At 43.8% G+C, this 25,116-nt stretch overlaps 1 protein-coding gene across 6 annotated transcripts in view; it reads left to right on the top strand.

The window, feature by feature from the left end:
• FKBP5 (FKBP prolyl isomerase 5) overlaps positions 1-25,116 on the top strand; it is a 155,402-nt gene that overhangs the window by 12,580 nt on the left and 117,706 nt on the right. For 2 of the 6 annotated variants that reach the window (XM_039464909.2, XM_039464913.2), the window contains exon 1: positions 17,123-17,245. The exons of 1 other annotated variant lie outside the window; for it this stretch is intronic. The gene's annotated coding sequence lies outside the window, so the exon portion shown is untranslated. Of the gene's footprint in view, positions 1-17,122; positions 17,246-17,957; positions 17,975-24,119; positions 24,812-25,116 lie in introns of those variants that run through there. 3 more of the 6 variants (XM_074397048.1, XM_010333763.3, XM_074397050.1) reach the window with 3 other exon arrangements.

Genomic DNA, 25,116 nt, shown 5'->3' with positions numbered 1-25,116 from the left:
TGATTTTTTATTATTTTTTAAAAAATATTTTTTATATTCTTATTCCAGTATAAAACTGATTTTTTAAAGTTCACTTTTGAATAAGTTATATTTGCACATGGTAAAAAATTCAGAGTATATACTTCTGGAAAATGCTGCCCATAGGCAAACATAGTTAGATCTTTCTGCACTTTTTTCCAAAAATAGTATTATACTGTATACATGGCTTACACCTTGCTTTTTCATTTAACAATTTATCTTAGAAGTCATTACACATCAAAAAAATATATATATAAACAAAAATAAAACAAAAAAAAAAGAAAAAAAAGAGAAGTCATTACACATCATTATATGTGATACGGTTTGGCTGTATCCCTACCCAAATCTCATCTTGAATTCCCCTGTGTTGTGGGAGGGACGTGGTGGGAGGTAACTGAATCATGAGGGCAGGTCTTTCCCATGCTGTTCTCATAATAGTAATTAAGTCTCACAAGATCTGATGGTTCTAGAAGGGGGAGTTTTTCTGCATAAGCTCTCTTTGCCTGCTGCCATCCATATAAGATGCGACTTGCTCCTCCTTGCCTTCCACCGTGATTATGAGGTCTCCCCAGCCATTTGGAACTATAAGTCCAACTAAACCTCTTTCTTTAGTAACTGGCCCAGTCTCAGGTATGTCTTTATCAGCAGCATGAAAGCACACTAATACAGTACGTGTCAGTTAAGATTAGGTTTGGCTGCTAGTGAAAGAAAATTAAAAATATTAGTGCCTTACAAAATTAGACATTGATTTCTCTCTCTTATGAAGTCCAGAGGTAAGTGGCCAGGCAATACTAGGATTCCATAATTATCAGGGACCTAGATTCCTTCTGTTGTTTTTTTATGCTATCTTCAACATGGAGCTTCTACTTCATGTTCCATTGTGGCTGTCTGAGCTCCTGCCGTTACATCTGCATCTAGCCAGCGAAAAAAAACACCAAAAAACAACAACAACAACAAAAATCAAAACAGAACACAGGGGCACACCTACCAGCAAAGGAGGCTGGGAAATTTATTCTTTTTTTTTTTTTTTGAGATAGTCTCACTCTTGTTTCCCAGGCTGGAGTGCAATGGCACGATATCGGCTCACTGCAAACTCCGCCTCCCAAGTTCAAGTGATTCTCCTGCCTCAGCCTCTCGAGTAGCTGGGATTACAGGCATTTGCACCTCCATGCCTGGCTCATTTTTTGTATTTTTAGTGGAGATGGGGTTTCTCCATATTGGTCAGGCTGGTCTTGAACTCCCAACCTCAGGCGATCTGCCCACCTAGGCCTCCCAAAGTGCTGGGATTACAGATGTGAGCCACTGCACCCAGCCTGGAAATTAATTAATTAATTTATTTATTTATTTATTTATTTATTTATTTTGAGACGGAGTTTCGCTCTTGTTACCCAGGCTGGAGTGCAATGGCGCGATCTCGGCTCACCACAACCTCCGCCTCCTGGGCTCAGGCAATTCTCCTGCCTCAGCCGCCTAAGTGGCTGGGATTACAGGCACGTGCCACCATGCCCAGCTAATTTTTTGTATTTTTAGTAGAGACGGGGTTTCACCATGTTGACCAGGATGGTCTCGATCTCTCGACCTTGTGATCCACCCGCCCCGGCCTCCCAAAGTGCTGGGATTACAGGCTTGAGCCACCGCGCCCGGTCCGGAAATTTATTTTTTATTCCAAATAGCCATGTACCCAGCTCAAAAATAGAAGGAAAAAAGGAGAATGGATATTGGGGCACAGCTAACAATCCTGTGACAAGTTTACATAGATTTGCCTCATTAAAAAAAAAATCGTACATAGAATTCCATTGTACAAGGCCAGGCGCGGTGGCTTATGCTTGTAATCCCAGGACTTTGGGAGGCCAGGGTGGGTGGATCACCTGAGGTCAGGAGTTTGAGACCAGCCTAGGCAACATGGTGAAACCCCATTTCTACTACATATATCAAAGTTAGCCAGGTGTGATGGAGCATGCCTGTCGTCCCAGCTACTAGGAAGGCTGGCAAGAAAATCACTTGAACCCAGGAGGCGGAGGTTGCAGTGAACTGAGATCACGCCACTGCACTCCAGCCTGGGTGACAGAGGGAGACACTGTCTCAAGAAAAAGAATTCCGTTGTACAAATGTACCATCATTTATTTAACCAACTGACAGACCTTAAGTTATTCATACTCATTACAAATGATGATGCAAGGAACTAGATCTTTGTATCTACCTACTTTCTTGGCATAGATGGGGCTATTTCTGTAGGAAAAATTCCTAGAAGTGTAAGTATTAGGTCAAAGACTGTGTTACTGCCAAATTTCCCTCTGAAGAAGTTTCATCAGTCTTTGCTCTTACCAATAATATTTTCCCACACCTTGACAGACCCACTGTATCAGAAAACGTTAGCAGTCTTTCAAGGAGAAAGTGATATATCTTTCTGACAGGTATAACATGGTCTTGGTTTACATTTTTTTTTTTTTTTTTGAGACGGAGTTTCGCTCTTGTTACCCAGGCTGGAGTGCAATGGCGCGATCCCGGTTCACCGCAACCCCCGCCTCCTGGGTTCAGGCAATTCTCCTGCCTCAGCCTCCTGAGTAGCTGGGATTACAGGCACGTGCCACCATGCCCAGCTAATTTTTTGTATTTTTAGTAGAGACGGGGTTTCACCATGTTGACCAGGATGGTCTCGATCTCTTGACCTCGTGATCCACCCGCCTCGGCCTCCCAAAGTGCTGGGATTACAAGCTTGAGCCACCGCGCCCGGCCGGTTTACATTTCTTTTACCACAAGTTAGGTCAGAAGTCATGAGATCATGTCCTTAGTCATGAGTTTTCACATGGATGGTGCTGGAGGCCATTATCCTTAGCAAATTAACACAGGAACAGAAAACCAAATACCACATGTTCTCACTTATAAGTAGGAGCTAAATGATGAGAACACATGGACACAAAGAAGGAAACAACAGATTCTGGGGCTTACTTGAGGGTGGAGGTGGGAGGAGAGAGAAGGGAGAGGATCAGAAAAAATAACTATGGGGTACCCGGCTTAGTACCTGGGTGACAAAATAATCTGTACAACAAACTCCCTTAAAATGAATTCACCTATATTACAAACCTGCACGTGTACCTCTGCACCTAAAATAAAAGTTAAAAAAACAAATTAGGTCAAAAGTCTTTTCATACTTACCAGTGATCTAAATTATGAAAGTAGTTCAAGTATTTGGTAAAACACTAAAACAATATAAAGAGAAATGCAATAAAACCTAGACCTTCTTACCCTAGATTCCCAGTCCCATACCCTCAGGCATAACTACTGTTATGAGTTTCTTGCATATCTTTCTATAAAGTTCCATTGGAACTTTAATTACATTTAACTATAGATATATAATTTTTCAAAAGTAGAAATGGGAGCATCTATTATACTCTGTTCTATGCTTTGCTTTTTCACCTGATATATTTTATAGATCTTTCCACGTAAGTACATAGATACATATCATATATTTTTTTTTTTTTTTTGAGACAGAGTTTTGCTTTTGTTACCCAGGCTGGAGTGCAATGGCACGATCTCGGCTCACCGCAACCTCTGCCTCCTGGGTTCAGGCAATTCTCCTGCCTCAGCCTCCTGAGTAGCTGGGATTACAGGCACGCACCACCATGCCCAGCTAATTTTTTGTATTTTTCATAGAGACGGGGTTTCACCATGTTGACCAGGATGGTCTCGATCTCTTGACCTCGTGATTCACCCGCCTCGACCTCCCAAAGTGCTGGGATTACAGACTAGAGCCACCGCGCCCGGCCATATCATATTTTAAATTGTTGCGTATGAGGCCGGGCACGGTGGCTCATGCCTGTAATCCCAGCACTTTGGGAGGCCAAGGTGGGTGGATCACCAGGTCAGAAGTTTGAGACCAGCTTGGCCATCATAGTGAAATTCCATCTCTAATAAAAATACAAAAAAATTAGCCAGGCATGGTGGTGGGTGCCTGTAATCCCATCTATTTGGGAGGCTGAGGTAAGGACAATAGCTTGAACCTGGGAGGCAGAGGTTGCAGTGAGCGAGATCATACCATTGCACTCCAGCTTGGGCAACAGTGCAAGCCTCTGTCTCAAAAAAAAAAAAGAAAAGAAAAAGAAATTATTGCATATGTTGAATGGCAAAGCCATAATTTAGTAAAACAGTCTCCTGCTACTGATGATCAAATTACCTTTAGTTTCTTGCTGTTACAAATACCACAGAGAACATTGTTGTATACATAGTTTGGCTGACATGTAGGAGTATAGCTATAGAATGAATTCCTGGAAGTGGAATGTTAGGTCATTGAGTATGTGGGTTTTAAAATTTGATAAACATTGTTAAATTCTCTGCCAAGGGAGGTTACGCAATCTTCACTCCCACAAACAAAAATGGCTTTGCCCTATTTCCCACATCCTTATCTGTACTGTATATTATCAAACTTTTAAATAATCTAGTAGATAAAAATGGCGTATCATTATATTAAATTGCATAATTTTCATTACGTTATGAATGAGGTTCAGTATCCTCTTATGTATTTCTTTTCCTTTTTTTAAAGAAAATACAGCATTCCTGGCCAGGTATGGTGGCTCACATCTGTAATCCCAACACTTGGGGAGGCTGAGGTGGGAGGTGTGTTTGAACCCAGGAGTTCAAGACCAGCCTGGGCAACATAGTGAGACCTTGTCTCTACTAAAAATAGACAGAATTAGTGGGGCATGGTGCTGCACATCTGTCATCCCAGGTACTCAGGAGGCTGAGGTGGGAGGATTGCTTGAATGTGAGAAGTTGAAGCTGCAATGAGCTAAGATTGCACAACTGGGCTCTAGCTTTGCAACAGAGTGAGGCCCTGTCTCAAGAAACACACAAACAAAATCAAACAAAAACACAGCACTCCCAGTTAAATTCTTATCTGAATTTCAGATAATGGATAATTTTTCAGTGTGTGTCCCGGTTAAATTTGAATTTCAGATAAACAATGAATACTTTTTTCATATGCAAATTATGTTCCTGTAATATTTGGGATATACTTACACTAAAAAAAGTATTCGTGGCTTATCTGAAATTCAAATTTAACTGGACAACCTATTTTTAATTTTTTAAATTAACTAGTTAATTACTAATTAATAAATTTTTTTTTTTGAGACGGATTTTCTCTCTTGTTGCCCAGGGTGGAGTGCAATGGCACAAACTCAGCTCATCGCAACCTCCACCACCCAGGTTCAAGTGATTCTCCTGCCTCAGCCTCCCGAGTAGCTGGGATTACAGGCATGTGCCATCATGCCCGGCTAATTTTTGTGTTTTTAGTAGAGACGGGGTTTCACCATGTTGGTCAGGCTGGTCTCAAACTCCTGACCCCAGGTGATCTGCCTGCCTTGGCCTTCCAAAGTGCTGGATTACAGGTGTGAGCCACCATGCCCGGCCCCTAATTAATTAATATTTTAGACAGAGTCTCGCTCTGTTGCCTAGGCTGGAATGTAGTGGCTCACTCTCAGCTCACTGCAACTTCTGCCTCCTGGGTTCAAGCGATGCTCCTGTCTCAGCCTCTGAGTAGCTGAGATTATAGGCATGCACCACCACGTCCAGTTAATTTTTTGTATTCTTAGTAGAGATGGGGTTTCACCATGTTGGTCAGGCTGGTCTTGAACTCCTGACCTCAGGTGACCCGTCCGCCTTGGCCTCCGAAAGTGCCAGGATTGCAGGCGTGAGCCACTGTGCCTGGCCTTTTTTATTTGTTAAATGTGGTGACTCTACCAGGGAGGTGAGCCCAGCACTTGGGCCTGCTTTTGCCCAAGGGCATTTGCCAGTCTGAAGGAGCCATCGAAGAGGCTGAGCTATACCTTTGAAAGTTTCTTGGGATTAAGGGTATGAATTCGGAGTTCAGGGCCTACCAAGGTTGGACACCCTGACAAATCACTCTTGTGGTAGACTGAGCCATGGCTATGGCTGTTCATACCCTGCATATCCCTTGATTCTGGGCTGCCCTGTGACCTGCATTTTTATTTATTTATTTATTTATTTTTGAGACAGAGTCTTGTTCTGTTGCCAGGCTGGAGTGCAGTAGTGCGATCTCAGCTCACTGCAATCTCTGCCTTCTGGGTTCAAGCAATTGCCGAGCCTCAGCCTTACTAGTAGCTGGGACTACCGGCAAATGCCACCACACCAGGCTAATTTTTTGTATTTTAGTAGAGATGGGGTTACACCATGTTGGCCAGGATGATCTCGATCTCCTGACCTTGTGATCCACCTGCCTCATGCTGGGATTACAGGCATGATCCATCACCCCTGGCCTGTGACCTGCTTTAATTAATAGAATATAGTGGTAGTGATGTTGTGCTACTTCTGGCTTAAGCCTTAAGAAGATAGCTTTACCTAGAAAAAAAAAAAAAGACAGCTTCATACAAAAATTAGCCAGGCATGGTGGCGCATGCCTGTAGTCCCAGCTACTCTGGAGGCTGAGGCAAGAGAATCGCTTGAACCCAAGAGGCAGAGATTGCAGTGAGCCAAGATGGTGCCACTGCACTCTAGCCTGGGTGACAGAGCGAGACTCTGTCTAAAAAACACATAAAATAAAAAGGAGGAAATGGCAGGCACATAGCAGCCACAGGTCTGTAGCAATTCTGAAATCCAGTTGGACATAATTTCTTAGTTAGATCCCAGTTCTTCAGGGTAGTTACATTTTCTTTCTTTTTTTTTTTTTATTAGACTGAGTCTTACTCTGTCCCCTAGACTGGAGTGCAGAGGCGTGATCTCAGCTCCCTACAATCTCTGCCTCCTATGTTCAAGTGATTCTCCTGTCTCAGCCTCCCAAGTAGCTAGAATTACAGGCATGGGCCACCACACCTGGCTAATTTATGTAATTTTAGTAGAGATGAGGTTTTGCCATGCTAGTCAGGCTGGTCTTGAACTCCTGACCTCAGGTGATCCACCTGCATCGGCCTCCCAAAGTGATAGGGTTACAGGCATGAGCCACCGTGCCTGGCCCATTTCCTCCTTTTTAGTGAAAATGCCAATTATGATTTTCTTTTCCTGGCCTAACCATTGTGTATAGGGAGTGGATAACTTGTCTCTTTAGTTCAAAGGTCTTCAGACTAAGAGGAGAATCAATTGAGAAGCCTCATTTATACCTGGCCTTGATTTAGATGAGGAAAGTATGGACTACAAGCTCAATACTGGCACATGAATGGGGTGAGACTTCACAGGGGACTTAAGGGGCAGTACGTGTATTGTACATGTAAGAGCCAGCGATTCATTAGGAGGCAGAAGGTGGAGTGTGATAGAGTACTTTGGTGGTCTCCAGAGAACCATGTCTTCACACCATTGTTAGTTCCCTCCCCTTGAACCTGGACTGGGCTGTAACCTGCTTTCACCAAGAGAATGTGGTAGAAGTGATGCTATGTCAGTTACAGGTGTAAACCTTAAGAAGGCCTGACAATTTCCATATCTGCTCTGGGGGGGAAAGCCAGATACCACGTTCAGAAGTCCGATCACCTTGAGACAAACACGCTGTGAGAAACCCAACCTAGCTTCATGGAGAGCCCATGTGGAGAAAAGCTGAAGAACCTTGCCAGCATCACAGCTAGGGTCCTACTTGCCTTTCATGTAAGGCCATTTTGGAAGTGGATCATTCAGCCCTGTTCAAGCTGCCCCACCCTTGCCACATAGACTAGAGACTAGTTGTCCCTGCTGAATTCTGTCCAAATTGCAGAATCATGAGCAAATGATGTGGTGTGGATCTGTGTTCTCACCAAATCTCGTGTTGAGCTGTAATCCCCAGTGTTAAGAGGTGGGACCTGGTGAGAGGTGATTGGCTCATGGTGGTGGATTTCTCATGCATGGTTTAGCACCATCCCCTTGGTGCTGTTCTTGTGATAGTGAGTTCTCATGAGATCTGGCTGTTTAAAAATGTGTGGCACCTCCCGGCTACCTCTCTCTCTTGCTCCTGCCACGTGAGAGGACTTATTCCCCTTTTGCCTTCTGTCATGATTGGAAGCAGAAGCAGAAATTGCTATGCTTCCTGTACAGACTGCAGAACCACGAGCCAATTAAACCTCTTTTGTTTTTCTATGTATGTATGTATGTATGTATCTATGTATTTTGAGACAGAGTTTTACTCTGTCACAGGCTGGAGTGCAATAGCACAATCTCAGCTTACTGCAACCTCTGCCTCCTGGGTTTAAGGGATTCTCCTGCCTCAGCCTCCCGAGTAGCTGGGATTACAGGCTCCCACCAACATGCCCAGCTAATTTTTGAATTTTTAGTAGAGATAGAGTTTCACCATATTGGCCAGGCTGGGCTCGAACTCCTGACCTCAGGTGATCCGCCTGCCTTGGCCTCCCAAAGTGCTGGGATTACAGGCGTGAGCCACTGCACCCAGTTTTATTTTATTTTGAGATGGAGTTTCACTCTTCTTGCCCAGGTTGAAGTACAATGGCACAATCTCTGCTCGCTGCAACCTCCGCCTCCCAGGTTCAAGCAATTATCCTGCTTCAGCCTCCTGAGTAGCTGCGATTATAAGCATGTACCTCCATGCCCAGCTAATCCTGTATTTTTAGTAGAGACAGGGTTTTACCATGTTGATCAGACTGGTCTCGAACTCCTGACATCAGATGATCCACCCACCTCGGCCTCCCAAAGTGCTGGGATTACAGAGGTGAGCCACCACTCCCAGCCACGTCTTTTCTTAATAAATTACCCAATCTGTCATATTTACTCACTGTTATTTGTCCGTTCTCACATTGGCTATGTTTGTTTATAGCCAATGTGAGAACGGACAAATAACAGTGAGTAAATATGACAGTTGTTATTTTAAGCCAGGAGTAAGCAAACTATGACCTATGGCTGGTTATTTGTTCTTTTATTTTTATTAACAGCTTTATTGAGATATAATGCACATACCATACAGTTTACCCACTTAAAGTGTACAGCACGATGGTTTTTAGTATATTCACATATATGTGCAACCATCACCATGGTCCACTTTATAATAATTTTTCAGCTGGGCACGGTGACTCACGCCTATAATCCCAGCACTTTGGGAGGCTGAGACGGGTGGATCACGAGGTCAAGAGATCGAGACCATCCTGGTCAACATGGTGAAACCCTGTTTCTACTAAAAATACAAAAATTAGCTGGGCATGGTGGTGCACACTTGTAGTCCCAGCTACTCGGGAGGCTGAGGCAGGAGAATTGCTTGAACCCAGGAGATGGAGGTTGTGGTGAGCCGAGATTGCACCATTGCATTCCAGCTTGGGTAACAAGAGAGAAACTCCGTCTCAAAAAATAATAATAATAATAATTTTTCAACAAGAAATTCTGTATTCTTTACCTATCACCTTCCCATCCTCCCTTCTCCTACACCTCCAGCCCTAAGAAATCTATGTATTATCTCCTTTATTCTCTGTTCTGGACATTCCATATGAATGTAATCATATAGTATGAGATCTTTTGTGATTGATTGCTTTCATTCATTATGTTTTCAAGGTTCATCTATTTCAAGGTAGCATCTATTAGCACTTCATTCTTTTTTTATGGCCAAATAATGTTCCGTTGTGTGGATATACCACATTTTGTTTATCCATTCATTAGTTGTTAGACATTTGGGTTGTGTCCACCTTTTGGCTATTATGAATAATGCTGATATATCCGTTGGTATCCAAGTATCTGTTTGAGTTCCTGCTTTTAATTCTTTTGGATAAATGCCTATGAGTGGAATTACTGGAACATATGGTAATTCTATATTGAACATTTTAGGATTGCCAAACTGTTTTCCACAGAGGCTGTACTGTTTCACATTCCCACCAGCAATGCATGAAAATTCTGGTTTCTCCATATTCTCACCAGTGCTTGGCGCCCTTGTCAAAAATCAGTTGACTGTAGATGAATGAGATTATTTCTGGACTTTCAATTCTATTCCATTTCTCTATAAGTCTATCCTTGTGCCAGTATCACACTGAGTTGATTATTGCTGTTTTGCAGTAAGTTTTGAAATGGAAATAGGACCCCTCCTACTTTGTTTTTCTTTCTAAAGATTGTTTTGGCTATTCTTGGTCTAATGCAATTCTATGTAAATTTTAAAATCAGCTCATCAGTTTCTATAAAATAGTAATCTCAGATTCTGATGGGGATTGCATTATGTCAAAAGATCAATTTGGAAAGAATTGGCATTTTTAACAATGTTAAGTCTTACAAATCATAAACATAGGATTTTTTCCAAATTTTTCCATTTTTTTTTTTTTTTTGTGACAGAGTCTGGCTCTGTTGCCCAGGCTGAAATGCAGTGGCATGATCTCAGTTTAGTGCAGCCTCCAACTTCTGAGCTCAAGCAATCCTCCCACCTCAGCTCCTGAGTAACTGGGACTACAGGTGCATGCCACCATGCCAGGCTAATTTTTGTATTTTTTGTAGAGCCAGTGCTGGGATTACAGGTATGAGCCAGCACGCCTGGCCAGTTTTTCTGATTATTTAGGTGGTCTTTAATTTATTTTTTTAAAAACCCCTGCATACATTCCATTAAAGACCATCTTTGAGCCGGGAGCGGTGGCTCAAGCCTATAATCCCAGCACTTTGGGAGGCCGAGGCGGGCAGATCACCTGAGGTCAGGAGTTCGAGACAAGCCTGACCAACATGGAGAAACTCTGTCTCTACTAAAAATACAAATTATCTGTGTGTGGTGGCACATGCCTGTAGTCCCAGCTACTTGGGAGGCTGAGGCAGGAGAATCCCTTGAACCTGGAGGCAGAGGTTGCGGTGAGCCGAGATCATGCCATTGCACTCCAGCCTGGGCAACAAAAGAGAAACTTTGTCATAAAAGAAAAAAAAAAAAGGACTGTCTTTAATTTCTTTCAACAATGTTTGTCATTTTCTAAGTTTATACTTCTTTCGTTAAATGTATTCCAATAAGATGTATTATATTCTTTCTGATGCTATCATAAATGAAACTGTTTTCTTAATTTCATCTTTGGATTGCTCATTGAAAGTATACAGAAGGCCGGGTGCAGTGGCTTAAGTCTGTAATCCCAGCACTTTGGGGGGCCGAGGCGGGTGGATCACGAGGTCAAGAGATCGAGACCATCCTGATCAACATGGTGAAACCCCGTCTCTACTAAAAATACAAAAAAATTAGCTCGGCATGGTGGCACGGGCCTGTAATCCCAGCTACTCAGGAGGCTGAGGCAGGAGAATTGCCTGAACCCAGGAGGCGGAGGTTGCGGTGAGCCGAGATCGCGCCATTGCACTCCAGCCTGGGTGACAAGAGTGAAACTCCGTCTCAAAAAAAAAAAAAAAATAAGTAAATAAATAAATAGAAGTGGTTGGAATGGACATTCTTCTCTTATCCTTGTCTTATTTCCTGGGGAAAGCATCCACCTCTCACCATTAAGTATGATGTTGGCTGTGGGTTTCTCACAGATGCCCTTTATCAGGTTGAAGATGGCTGCCTGTTTTCGTAAAGTTTTATTGGGACACAGACATGCATTTGCTTTTCTATTATCTATGGCTGCTTTGTGCTATAATGATAGAGTTGAGTGATTGCGACAAAAACCATGTTGCTTGCAAGTCTAAAATATATACTATCTGGTCCTTTAAAAACAGTTAGCTGGACATCTGTTTTAAGCCACTAAATTCTGGAGTAGTTTGCTATGGAACAATATATAACTAAAAAACTCTCAATCTAGCCGGGCGCAGTGGCTCACGCCTGTAATCCCAACACTTTGAGAGGCCGAGGCGGGTGGATCACGAGGTCAAGAGATCAAGACCATCCTGGTCAACATAGTGAAACCCCGTCTCTACTAAAAAAATACAAAAATGGCCGGGGGCGGTGGTTCAAGCCTGTAATCCCAGCACTTTGGGAGGCCGAGGCGGGTGGATCACAAGGTCAAGAGATCGAGACCATCCTGGTCAACATGGTGAAACCCCGTCTCTACTAAAAATACTAAAAATTAGCTGGGCATGGTGGCGCGTGCCTGTAATCCCAGCTACTCAGGAGGCTGAGGCAGGAGAATTGCCTGAACCTGGGAGGCGGAGGTTGCGGTGAGCCGAGATCGCGCCATTGCACTCCAGCCTGGGTAACAAGAGCGAAACTCCGTCTCAAAAAAAAAAAAAAAAAACTCTCAATCTTAAACTGGGACCCCAAATTGAGTAAAGGGGAACCAACCAACCAACCAACCAATCAAACCAAACCCTTCTACAGACTGCAGTCCAGCTTCAAGTCACTGGGTGGGTCAGAAAGTCTGGAGCCCTGAAATTGAGTTAAGATGATCCCAGACTGCCAGTGTCCCTAGATCCTGGTAGAAGCCAATGGAAATCTTTTCCAGAGGACAGTATAATTATTGTTAATTAAAATGATTTTTAAAAAATACAATGTCCAAAACACAACCAGGTCTGTGGTGACATGAGAAAGAATCAGTAAAAACTGAACAATGGGGCAAAGAGTGGTGGCTCACACCGGTAATCCCAGCACTTTCGAAGGCCGAAGCGAGAGGATCACTTGAAGCCAGGAGTTCGAGACCAGCCTGGCCTCTGCAAATAGTGAAACCCCCACCTCTGCAAATAAAAAATATTAACCAGACATGGTGGTGCACACCTGTAGTAACAGTTACTTAGGGGGCTGAAGTGGGAGAATCACTTGAGCCTAAGTGGTCAAGGCTGCAGTGAACCATGACCAAACCACTGCACTGCAGCCTCAGTGACTTAGTGAGACCTTGTCTTGAAAATGAAAACAAAAATAAAAACTGGTTCGGCTGGGCGCGGTGGCTCAAGCCTGTAATCCCGGCACTTTGGGAGGCCGAGGCGGGTGGATCACAAGGTCAAGAGATCGAGACCATCCTGGTCAACATGGTGAAACCCCGTCTCTACTAAAAATACAAAAAATTAGCTGGGCATGGTGGCGTTTGCCTGTAATCCCAGCTACTCAGGAGGCTGAGGCAGGAGAATTGCCTGAACCCAGGAGGCGGAGGTTGCGGTGAGCCGAGATCGCGTCATTGCACTCCAGCCTGGGTAACAAGAGTGAAACTCTGCCTCAAAAAAACAAAACAAAACAAAACAAAAAAAACTGGTTCGGTGCAGTGGCTCATGCCTGTAATCGCTGTACTCTGGGAGGCCAAGACAGGAGGATCCCTTGAGCCCTGGAGTTTGAGACCCGCCTGGGCAACATGAAGAGACTCTATCTCTTTTTTTTTTTTTTTTTTTTTTTTTTTTGAGTAAAAAGCAAAACCAAAATCTGACATTGGAAGCAGACTCACAGGAACTCCAGTTTGGAATTATCAGTTATAGACCATAAAACAATGATACTATGTTTAAGGAGGGAAAAGACAAGCCTGAAAATTATAACAGGGGATTGAGAGCTACATGAATTGGCATAGCAGATTTGAGAAAGAACCAAACAGAGGCCGAGTGCGGTGGCTCACACCTGTAATCCCAGCACTTTGGGAGTCCAAGGCGTTGAGGTGAGGAGTTCAAGACCAGCCTGGCCAACATGGCGAAACCTGGTCTCTACTAAAAATACCAAAATTAACTGGGCATGATGTACGCGCCTGTAATCCCAGCTACTGGGGAGGCTGAGGCAGGAGAATTGCTTGAACCTGGTAGGTGGAGGTTGCAGTGAGCTGAGATCTTGCCCTTGCATTCCAGCCTGGGTGACAGAGCAAGACTGTCTCAAAACAAAAAAAGAAAGAGAGAGAGAGAGAGAGAGAGAGAGAGAGAAAGAAAGAAAGAAAAGCAAGCAAGAAAGAGAACCAAATAGAAATTCATTCTAGACCTAAAGAATAGAATAACTAAATGGAACTCAATGGTTGGGTTTAAGAGGAGATTGTTTTTTTGTTTTTTTTTTTAATGCTGAAAAGAGAATGAGCTGAAAATAGAAGAAAATTATTAGGAGAAACCATGGAAGGAGAAGAGACAGAAAATACAGAAGAAAGGGATAAAGTAAGAAGATTGAATATGTTTCAATTGGAGCCCCAGAAAGAAAGAAGAAAAAGGACAGAAACAGTATTTGAACATATAATGGCTAAGAATTGTTAAAAACTAATGAAAAACTATTCAAAAGGTGTTAGGCAGCCATGAAATGATAGATATCAACTCTACCATGCATTCTGACTCTTAAAAACCTTAGTGTACAAAGCTTCCTTTAAAAGGATTCAGAAACCAGGATGGAGGTAGCCCGATAGTAAGTGGAACAGAGCTTGCCTGGCCTGAGTTCAAGTACAAGTTCTGCTACTTCCTAGCTGTGCCACCTGGAGAAAGTTGCCAAACTTCAATTTTCTTAAGTAATAAATGAGAATAAAGAGTCATACCGGCCTACTCCATTGTGAGAATCAAGTGATAAGTCCGGGCAGGGTGGCTTACATCTGTAAACTTGACACTTTAGGAGGCTGAGGTCAAAGGATCTCTTGAGCCCAGGAGTTCGAGACCAGCCTGGGCAATAGAGTGAGAACTCATCTCTGAAAAAAAAAAAAAAAAAAAAAAAAAAAAAAGAAAGAAAGAAAGAAAAAGAGAATCGAGTGATAAAATGCATGTGAACAAGTCTGGTGAATGTCAAGTGCTTTTTAAATGAGATGAGGTTTAAGCAGTTCCACAAGCATACCCAGGGTCACTACCAGTGACAAGCAGGACTGGCCACATAATTTGTGAGGCCCAGTGAAAAATGAGAATGCAGGGCCCTTTGTTGAGGAAGTACTATGAATTTCAAGATGGCAGCAGCAGAGCATTAAACCAAGCACAGGGCTTTTCTAAGTACCGGGCCCTATGTACTGCACGGGTCACACATTCATGGAGTTGGCCTTAACAACAGGCCCTGCAAAGAACCACTCTGTGCCTTAGGAAAGGGCTGCTCATCCCACACCCAGGTGTTTGCAGCCATAGCCCACAACATCTTTGAATTCTGAAGGACAGCAATGTTTAGGGAAAACACAAGCACACGTGTTTCCAAATGCCAAGGAAGGCAAGTGCAGTGACCAGAGTGGTTTTCTGGGAGAGTGGGTGGGGCTAGCCAGGCTGCCATTGGAACTGTGGAACTGACTGTTCTCCACAGACTCTGGCCTAGAAAAAAAGAAGCCTGTAGCTGTATCTACAGGGCCTGTTGTTGTTGCTGCGGTGTATTACAACACAGCCTGGCAGCCTCCCCTGCCTTTCTGTCTTCCTCCTGGAAGAGCCTGGTCCCAGACATGTGACACGTCCACACAGCCCTCTGCAGATTTGCCCACACTGCTCCTCACTGTTCCCTCAATTATTAGGATTTTCCAGGTCTGCATGCTTTTTGCTCATGCCATCCCTTCCTGCCTGGGAGTCCCTTTTCCTCCTTGTCCACACCCCTCTGTCTGGCAAACACCTGCTTCATCTTCTAAGATTCAGCTCTACTGTCAGGTAACCTCTTCAATGAAGCCTTCCCTGCCTCTCCTAGAAAAAGAGCTGATTCCTCTTTCCTTGGGGCCTCCCGCCATGCCCTATGCAGACATCCGCCACAACCCCTGTAACAAGAGGAGAACTGACTTATTATATGTATGTCACTGACTCCTAGGCTGAAGCCCTTGAGGATTGGGTCATATATACCCTGCACATAGCATAGAGCTTCATATGTACTGTTATTAAGCATAGTAGATGCTTAATCAATTGGTGTTAGTATGTGGAGGAATTTTGATCAACTTTGTTTTTCTGCGTTAATGAACGAGTGAGTTGTTTCAGTGACTCTCCCTGGCAGCTGGTAAACAGGGAAGCTTCTAGGCACTGAGAATAGACAAATGGCTGAGACAGAGCCCCTGCTCTCGAGGTGGTTTCAGTGTTGGCTTTATTTATCTTTTCTACAGACGTCATCTCTTGAAGGCAGCATGGAGATTTGTAGACGAGGCTCTTCATAAATATTTGGATGCAGTATAGTGCAAAGAGAACAGATTTGGAGCCAGAAGACCTGAGTTCTAATCTGGCTATGGGACATTAGGTTACCATAGGTAACTATTAGGTCCCATGGGTAACTAGCTATGGGATATTAGGTTTCTGTTTCCTCTAAAATGAAAGAGTTGAGTTAGATTCCCTAAGGCCCAGGTGCAGTTCCTGCATCTCTATGGGAGCGACTCAGAGATAGCCATCTGGTTGGAGGAAGGTAGGTCTGTCCTGAAGTTGCTTTTGCTCAGTAGTCTACCTTTTGGAGTTGACCTCAGAACCCAGCCGTTTTGTGCGTGCGTGCGTGTGTGTGTGTTTGTGTATGTGTGTGTGTGTTTGAGATGGAGTCTTGCTCTGTCGCCAGGCTGGAGTGCAGTGGTGTAATACGGGCTCACTGCAACCTCCGCCTCCCAGATTCAAGCGGTTCTTCTGGCTCAATCTCCTGGGTAGCTGGGACTGCAGGTGTGTGCCACCATGCCCAGCCAATTTTTGTATTTTTAGTAGAGACGGGGTTTCACCATGTTGGCCAAGATCGTCTTGATCTCTTGACCTCGTGATCTGCCCGCTTCGGCCTCTCAAAGCTGGGATTATAGGCCACCGCGCCCGCTGAACTCAGCCGTTTTTAAGGCCTCTTCTTGTTTTAGTAGCCTGGGATCTCCTGCTTGAAAGGTAGCAAGCCAAGAGAAAGTATGGTCGTTAGAGCCACTGGGTGTCCAGAGGGAGGTGATATCTGCTAAACTGTTTCTCGAGGTGGGATTTCCCCAGACCTGACTGTGCATCTTTGACTTAATGGGGTGGCTTCCTAAGGCTAACCTGGCCAATTGACTTAATCCAAACAGCCTGGCCTGCCCCTCTCCAGCCTCTGAGTAGACCCTGTGGACAGACAGGAGGGGCAGTGCCTTCAGAGACACGATACAGACGGGAAGTCAACTACCTTGCTTAGGCATTAATTTCTCGGGAGGTAAGAGATGTGAGGGGGTGTCGGTTTCCACCATCCCTTCTCTATGGCCCCCACAAAGGGCAAGGGCCAGACACGTGGGCTGGCGTGGGGAGGCGGAGAAGCCAACGAATGGGGGCGGGGCCTCATTTGCATGGACGGCGCGCGGCCACCAATCCGGACAGGCGGATCGACAGCCCGCGCGCCTTTTGGGGGCGGACTGACAGCCCCAGGGCCCTATGGAAGGCGGGTCCTGCGGCCGGCGGGGGCGGGACGGGGCCGGGCGCTGCCCGGGGGATTCGGGCCCGCTCGCGGGCGCTGCCAGTCTCAGGCGGCGGTGTCCGGCGCGCGGGAGGCCTGCTGGGCGGGCAGAAGGGTGCGCGGCGCGCTAGCGAGGCAGAGAGTGACGGAGTCGGTGAGCCCCCGCGGCGACAGGTACCGGCGCCATGGCCGCGGGAATGGGGCGGCCGGCCGCGGCGCCCCGGGAGCCGAACGCCGTCCTTCCCGGTCCCGCCGCGGCCGCACTCGCCGCCTCAGCTCCCACCCCCACGCGGCTTCGCAGCCCTGGAGCCGCGTGTCTGGGGAAGCAGGTCCGGGAAGCCTCGAGGAGAGCGCGCGGGGAGGCCCCGGCCCCACTGCGGCGCCCCTCGCCGCGCCCCCGGGGCCGCAGGGCCGGTGCTCCCCGCGGGAGGCGCGGAGCGGGGTGGCCGCGGGCGCCGCTCCCCGCCCCCGCCGCGCTCTCCCGGCGGATGCGAGGCGGGTCGCGCCCGCTCGTCTTCGCTGGGCTTTTGTTTCCCGCCGGGGATCACAGGTCCCGCGCCGCTTCTGGTCTCCGGCCCCCGGCTCGCCCGGGACGGGCGGCGGGACCCTCGGAGAGCGTGGCAGCGCCGGAGCCGGCACCGCTGTGGGTGGGAGCCAAACTTCGCCTTCGGGCCGGGGCACCGGGACAACCGGACCCCGGGGCGAGACGAGCGCTGGGACGCCGCGGGCGCGGGGCAGACTTGCCCATCTGGCGGGGCCGTTCAGGGGCAGGTGGTGGGGTAGCCCTGCTCCGGTTGTGAACGGGCGGTCCCCGCCTTCACCTGCCGCCCCGGAAAAGCGTCCGGGAACCTCAGCGCCGCAGACGGCCGCTCGTGGAGGAGTCCGCTCGGCGCCGTCTAACAGGTGATCCGCGTCACTCCCGGGCCAGACCCAAGCGGCTGAACGCTATGCCCGGGCTCCTTACGCTCTTCAGTTCTAGGATGTGAAAACGCCTTCTGCCTCACTATTGATCGTCCAAAAACGTGCGCCGGTCACCGTATAAGAGTCAAAAACCGATATTGCCAAAAAGACTCTTCGAGCGTCAGGGTGCAGAGTGCCTTTCTTCGATCCACGAGCCGGCAGGAACGTCATAGTCTCGCTTTTAAAATCGGGCTCTGCAGTGGTGGCGAAAAGCGTAGTAAGGTTCAAGTTGTAAGCGGAGATGCAGAACTCTAGATACCCTTCAGTGTGGTTCAGGACAGTGTGTACAGCGTTTGGCCGCCGTTCAGTAAATTGTGCATGAGGCAGTTTGAGCTCGTGGTTTTGGATTTACTTTTCAGGAGTATGTTTTCCAGTGGAATAAGGCTTCGTACTGAATGGGAGCTTTCTTTGCTTCTCTGAGGGTAGACAGGAGTGTTTATTTTCATTGTCTTCCCATTTTGTTAGATTGTGGACAAGGGGAAAGTTAAAGCATATTTTGGTTAAGTATTTTTAATAGTCTGGGATTCTGTCCACCTTCCCCATAAGGGTTTTTACTTTAGGGAATTATAAAGTAATTCTCTGAAGGGAGCTGCTTCTCTTGGTGTTTCAATCAAAAGCCAAGAATCGACTTGAAAAGATTCTTACTCTGGTGGGAAATTTTTATTGTCATACTTTCACTTCACCATTTTCTGTTTGTCTCTCCCCCAGCTGACCTCTGCCTGACAATCTACAGTTATGGCCCTGACCAATTGAGAGATTCTATAGAAATAACATTTTTAAAACAAGGGTTATTAATACTCATTATTTGTGAGAAATGCTTGATTTACTCAGGTTTTTTCTTCTAATGTGTCTTCTAATATCTGTATTAGGTAGGATTTATACTTCAGAGATGAAGTTTAAGTTAAGAACACAGTTACTAATCTTAATTATGCTGGTTTATTATTCATTGAATGGTCATTTTACTTATTTGCCTGGGTAATTAGAGTTAGCTAATAGCTGATAAGAGTTCTCCATTGAACCATAAATTCTTTAACCAATAATTGTGACTATTTTAGATTTTAAAAAATCAAAGATGGTCTTTATAAATTGTTTTATTTCTCCAAAACAAGCTATGAGGCCTTTGTCTTTCTAACATTTAACAAAACAAATATGTTTCTGAATCTTTAATTCTTTTAGTTATGGGAATTTTGTGTGAATTTCTTTTTTAAAACACACTTTTAATCAGTTCAACATGAAAAACTTAAAATATTGAATTAGGCAACTAATCTTTAGTTTTCTGTTTATTCTTGGAAAATAATGCATATTTTGGGTTCAGTTTAGTTTCCTAAAGGCTTCTCAGCTTAGGATGAATTAGTCTGGAGAAGAAAGAACATCCTGTTTGTATACCTGCAGAAGTTACTGCTGTTAAAAGATAAGTTGGCTTTTTGATGCTTAGTGTGGATAGATGCGTTGAACAATAACTCATCCTCGTATATGGAGGACTTACTCTATTTAAATAGTTGTAAGAATCTGAATAAGACTGTAGCTTCCATTATTTTGATCATTTATGTAATTGCTCTTTAGTGTACAGGAATATATTAAATACTATTCATAATTATTGTGTTTATTCTATGGTGATGTATATATATGCCACATACAATAAAGTTATATTTCATAATTTATTTACATATAGTATATTTTAGTATTTTAATTATAATTTTAAAAATCAGTTTTTAGATATTTTAATTACTGACTTTTGTCTACTTTAACTTGTAATAGATGATATTATAAAATTATCAACCACAATTTCAGTTTTAAAATTAAGCATAAGTTGAATTCTCACATCCACACAATAAACACTGGGAGTGTTTAAAGCCATTTACCCTCAGGTATAACTGTTTTTGAGTTTGGAGGTGGTAATAAGTATTTTTAAATAAATAAAGCTACAGAAAACAAGGACTTATATTAAAACAGCTAACTTTGAGGACAGATCAAACAGCACTATTAGAGACAGTAGTAGTGTTTGTTTGTTTGTTTGTTTGTTTGTTTTGAGATGGAGTTTTGCTCTTGTTGCCCAGGCTGGAGTGCAAAGGTGCTATCTGGGCTGTCTGCAACCTTCATCTTCCATGTTCAAGTGATTTTCCTGCCTCAGCCTCCTGAGTAGCTGGTGCCACCATGCCCAGCTAATTTTTGTATTTTTAGTAGAGATGGGGTTTCTCCATGATGGCCAGGCTGGTCTTGAACTCCTGATAGGTGATCCACCCGCCTTGGCCTCCCAAAGTGTTGGGACTACAGGCATGAGCCACTGCGCCTGGCCTAGTATTGCTTTATTTAACAGTAATATACTTGTACCTGGTATGAAAAATTCCTCTAAAGAGCTTTAATTAAGTTTCCACAGTTCCTAAAGAATAATCTGTATTGTACGTATTGGCACAGTAAATTTTGTAATTCATGTTTAAGTTAAATAATCTGCATTTTGTAATTCTGAAACTATTTGAACTTTTCAACTTAGCTGATTAGTAGATTTTTTTCAATATTTTATATTTCTGAATTTTTCTGTAATATATTTTAGTGCATTTTAAAATCCTGTCATCGTATCCCCAAAAGTGTAAAGAAAAGTTAAATCTACGGAGTGAGAGACTGTCTCAAAAAAAAAAAAAAAAAAAGAGAAAATCTGTATTCAGTAGAGACTGGGTGGATGGTGGTATGTGTGTCACAAAACTATTGATTTAAAACAATAAACACTTAAGTGTGATTTAATTTGCAAATAAGATGTTTATTTACTATGTAAAAGACAGTACTGCCAAATAAAACTGGTTAAAATAATTTTCAGTAGGGCCATATGTACTATTACATTACTAACAGATTGATGAGAGTATTTTAGCAATATTTAGAACACTAAAATTCCACTCAACATAATTTTTTTTTTTTTTTTGAGACGGAGTTTCGCTCGTTACCCAGGCTGGAGTGCAATGGCGCAATCTCAGCTTACCACAACCTCCACCTCCTGGGTTCAGGCAGTTCTTCTGCCTCAGCCTCCTGAGTAGCTGGGATTACAGGCACGCGCCACCATGCCCAGCTAATTTTTTGTATTTTTAGTAGAGACGGGGTTTCAACATGTTGACCAGGGTGGTCTCGATCTCTTGACCTTGTGATCCACCCACCTCGGCCTCCCAAAGTGCTGGGATTACAAGCGTGAGCCACCACGCCCGGCCCTACTCAAAATAATTTGTACTTCTTATAGTAGTTTGTTATGAGAACCTACATTTTATGCTTAATTTAGTATTTACTTCTAGGTTTTTTTTTTTTTTTTTTTGAGTCAGTGTCTTGCTTTATTGCCTAGGCTGAAGTGCTGTGGCGTGATTGTGGGCTCACTGTAGACCTCCTGGGCTCAAGAGATCCTCCTGCCCAACCTCTGATCTCAAGTGATTCTCCCACCTCAGCCTCCCAAGTAGCTGGGGTTATAGGCACCCATCACCACAACCGGCTAATTTTAAAAATTCTTAATTTTTAGTAGAGACAAGGTTTAACTATGTTGCCCTGGCTGGTGTCCAACTCCTGAGCTCAAGTGATCCTCCTGCCTTGGCCTCCTTAAGTGCTGGGATTATAAGTGTGAGCCATAGTATAGGGCCTACTTATAGCCTTTTGGGAAAACATTTGGTTAATGAGAGTGAAGGTCCACCAGAGGGAGTGTGGGGTCTATATATTTGTTGTATTTGTTTTTCACCCTTGGTCTGAAATCAAAATATTAAAAAAAAAAAAAAGAATAATATTTTATTTTAGTTCTCTAAAAAAGTCAGGCAAAAGATACTGAAAGTTGTGATTATAGTCGTTTGGAGTTGCTGTCATTTTTGTTATCAAAATCAAGGCTTAATCAAGGCTGTTTTTCTTCTTAGAAAAAGGTGGTGAGGTGCAGTGACTCATACCTGTAATCCCAGAACTTTGGGAGGCCAAGGCGAATGGATCGCTTGAGCCCAGGAATTCAAGACCAGCCTGGGAAACATGGCGAAACCCCCTCTTTTCAAAAATAGAAAAATTAGCCACGTGTGGTGGAGTGCACCTGTAGTTTCAACTATTTGGGAGGCTGAGATTGGAGGCTCACTTGAGCCTGGGAGGTTGAGGCCGCAGTGAGCTGTGATCAAGCCCTTGTACTCCAGCCTGGGCAACAGAATGAGACCCTGCTCAGCCTGCCGAGGAGCTGGGACTACATGGATGCGCCACCACGCCCAGCTAATTTTTTAATTTTTAGTAGCGATGGGATTTCACCATCTTGGCCAGGATGGTCTTGATCTTCTGACCTTATGATCTGCCTGCCTTGGCCTCCCAAATTGTTGATTACAGGTGTGAGCCACCGTGCCCAGTCCACATATATATATACTTATTACAGAGATTGGCTTATGTATGTTTTTATATTTTTTATGAAAAAAGATATATATATATACACATATATACATACATTATGTGTGTGTGTGTGTGTGTATATATATTTTAAAGAGATTGTGTCTTGATCTGTCACGCAGGCTGAACTGTGGTGGCTAACCGCAGCCTCCACACAAACTCTTGGGCTCAAGTGATCCCCTTGTCTCAGCCTCCCAAAGTGCTGGGATCCCAGGCTCAAGCCAACATGCCTGGCTTAAAAATGTACATTTGAATTGTATCTTTTTGAGATTGTGCATTTTTTGGAAAGAAGAATAAGAGGTGAACAAAAATTAGAGTGGAAGAAGGTTGTTTTTTCTCTTTTGTAGTTGCAAATCCTAAGTGGGCAGTGGTAAATTTCTAGAATCATTTATAGCATTCTGTTTTCGTTTTGGCAATTTATAGATGTTATAAATGAGGAGTCCCCAGAAAATGGTCATTTCATGTAAAAAGCAGGGTTGCAAATTTCAGATTGTTCTTTTCAAAGGTTAGATTTGTATTTGTTTCTCAATGTTCCTATCTCTGGAAATGAAAGAACCTCCTCCATTGTTAGCTGAAAATTGCACAGTGAATTTGAAAGTCAAGATGTCCCAATCACAGACATAATGCTGCATGCGATAGGCTACTTTTTGGAATGGAGAAAACATCCTAGAGGTTGAGTCTGCATCAGAATGTATTCTGAATGAGCATGGAATGTTCTTTACCCATGTTAGATATTAACCAATTGAGTTTTTCCATGTTTAACTTTTTTAAAAAAGCAAGACAATAAAACAGTCTTGTATTCTGAACACACGTTTTGGGTTTTGTTGCTAGCATAAAAATTATTACCTAGTGGATGGTAACACTGTTTTGAAGTTCTAGCTTGGAGGAGATTTTTGTTTCAAGAGAAAAATGTGTTTCCTTGAAACCTAACAAGGTAATTTACATGGAGCGATACTTGTTTCTCTTTTGAATTATTGTTAGGTTAAAATATAAAATTACTAAGAAAAATTTAGATGCTCATCATTCCCATCTTAGATTTACTTTCACTATGAACTTTATACATTCTTTTATTTTGAGACGGAGTCTCACTCTGTTGCCCAGGCTGGAGTGCAGTGTCTCGAACTTGGCTCACTGCAACCTCTGCATCTCAGGTTCAAGTGATTCTTCTGCCTCAGCCTCCTGAGTAGCTGAGACTATAGGTGTGCACCACCAGGCCTGGCTAATTTTTTTTTAGACGAAGTCTGGCTCGGTTGCCCAGGTTGGAGTGCAGTGGCACAATCTTGGCTCATTACAACCTCCACCTTTTGGGTTCAAACAATTCTCCCCCTCAGCCTCCTGAGTAGCTGGGATTATAGTCGCCGTCCACCATGCCCAGCTAATTTTTGTATTTTTAGTAGAGACAGGGTTTCACCATCTTAGCCAGGCTGGTCTTGAACTCCTGACCTCATGATCCACCAGCCTCGGCCTCCCAAAGTGCTGGGATTACAGGCGTGAGCCACCATGCCCAACCATAAATTCTTTTAAAATATCTTTCTGGTGGACTTCTTAGAATTATTCAGGCTTGTGTATGTGTGTGTATATTACACATATATGTGTAAATATCAAATATCTTTTTTACATTATATATAACTATATAGTTGCTATATGTTTTATGTATTTATAGCAGTATCTATACTGCCTTATTTCCCAGGCATATTTATATGTAAAACTTTTCAATGAAATCTTACTGTATCAAGAGAAAATAAGTATATGCCCACAAAACGATTGGTTCATAGCAACTTTTTTCACAGTAGAAATAAACTGCTGATTCACATAGTAACATTGATAAATCTCAGAAATACTGTTCACAGCCAGAGAAGCCGGGCACAGATAAGTATGTATAAGTGTTTATGATGCCATTTATGAAAAATACAATAACAGGCAAAACTAAGATATGGTGATAGAAATCAGGACAGTGGTTGCCTCTTGGTAGGGGCTGTGATTGGTAAGGGGCACAAGGAAACTTTCTGGCGTGATGGAAATATTCTGTAGCTTGACTTGAGTGATGGTAATTCAATTATATACTTTTTGGGTAACTTTGTTTTCATATAATTTTTAGGATGTGAGGGCAATCTGGCTGCGACATTTTGTCACCCCATTGATCACCAGGGTTGATTTGGCTAATTTGGCTGGCTACGTGGGTGTCCCCTTCCTCCCTTACCACTCCCATGTGTGTCCCTCCAGAAGCTGTGCGCTCGGTTGAAAAGAACGACCATCCCCGATAGAGGAGGACCAGTCTTCGGTCAAGGGTATACGAGTAGCTGCGCTCCCCTGCTAGAACCTCCAAACAAGCTCTCATATAATTTTTAACTTACACAAAAGTTGCAAGACTAGTACAAGGAACTTCCGTATACCTTTGTACAGGTTTGCCAATTGTTATATACATTTATTCAAACATATTGATTCAAACTTAAGAGTTTATAGTATGTAAAATTTTACTTTAATAAAGGAAAGAAAGCTTAAAAAATTTGTTGAAAATGAGGATAATCAACGGGCGTGGTGGCTCATGCCTGTAATCCCAGCATTTTGGGAGGCTGAAGTGGGTGGATCACCTGAGGTCGGGAGTTCAAGACCAGGCTGACCAGTGTGGAAAAGTCCCATCTCTACTAAAATACAAAATTAGCCGGGCATTTTAAAATACAAAATGAGCCGGGCAAGACCAGGCTGAC

Source organism: Saimiri boliviensis, chromosome 4 (assembly GCF_048565385.1).
Source record: "Saimiri boliviensis isolate mSaiBol1 chromosome 4, mSaiBol1.pri, whole genome shotgun sequence".
Taxonomy (NCBI): Eukaryota; Metazoa; Chordata; class Mammalia; order Primates; family Cebidae; genus Saimiri; species Saimiri boliviensis.
This window is presented reverse-complemented; position numbering and strand designations above follow the sequence as displayed.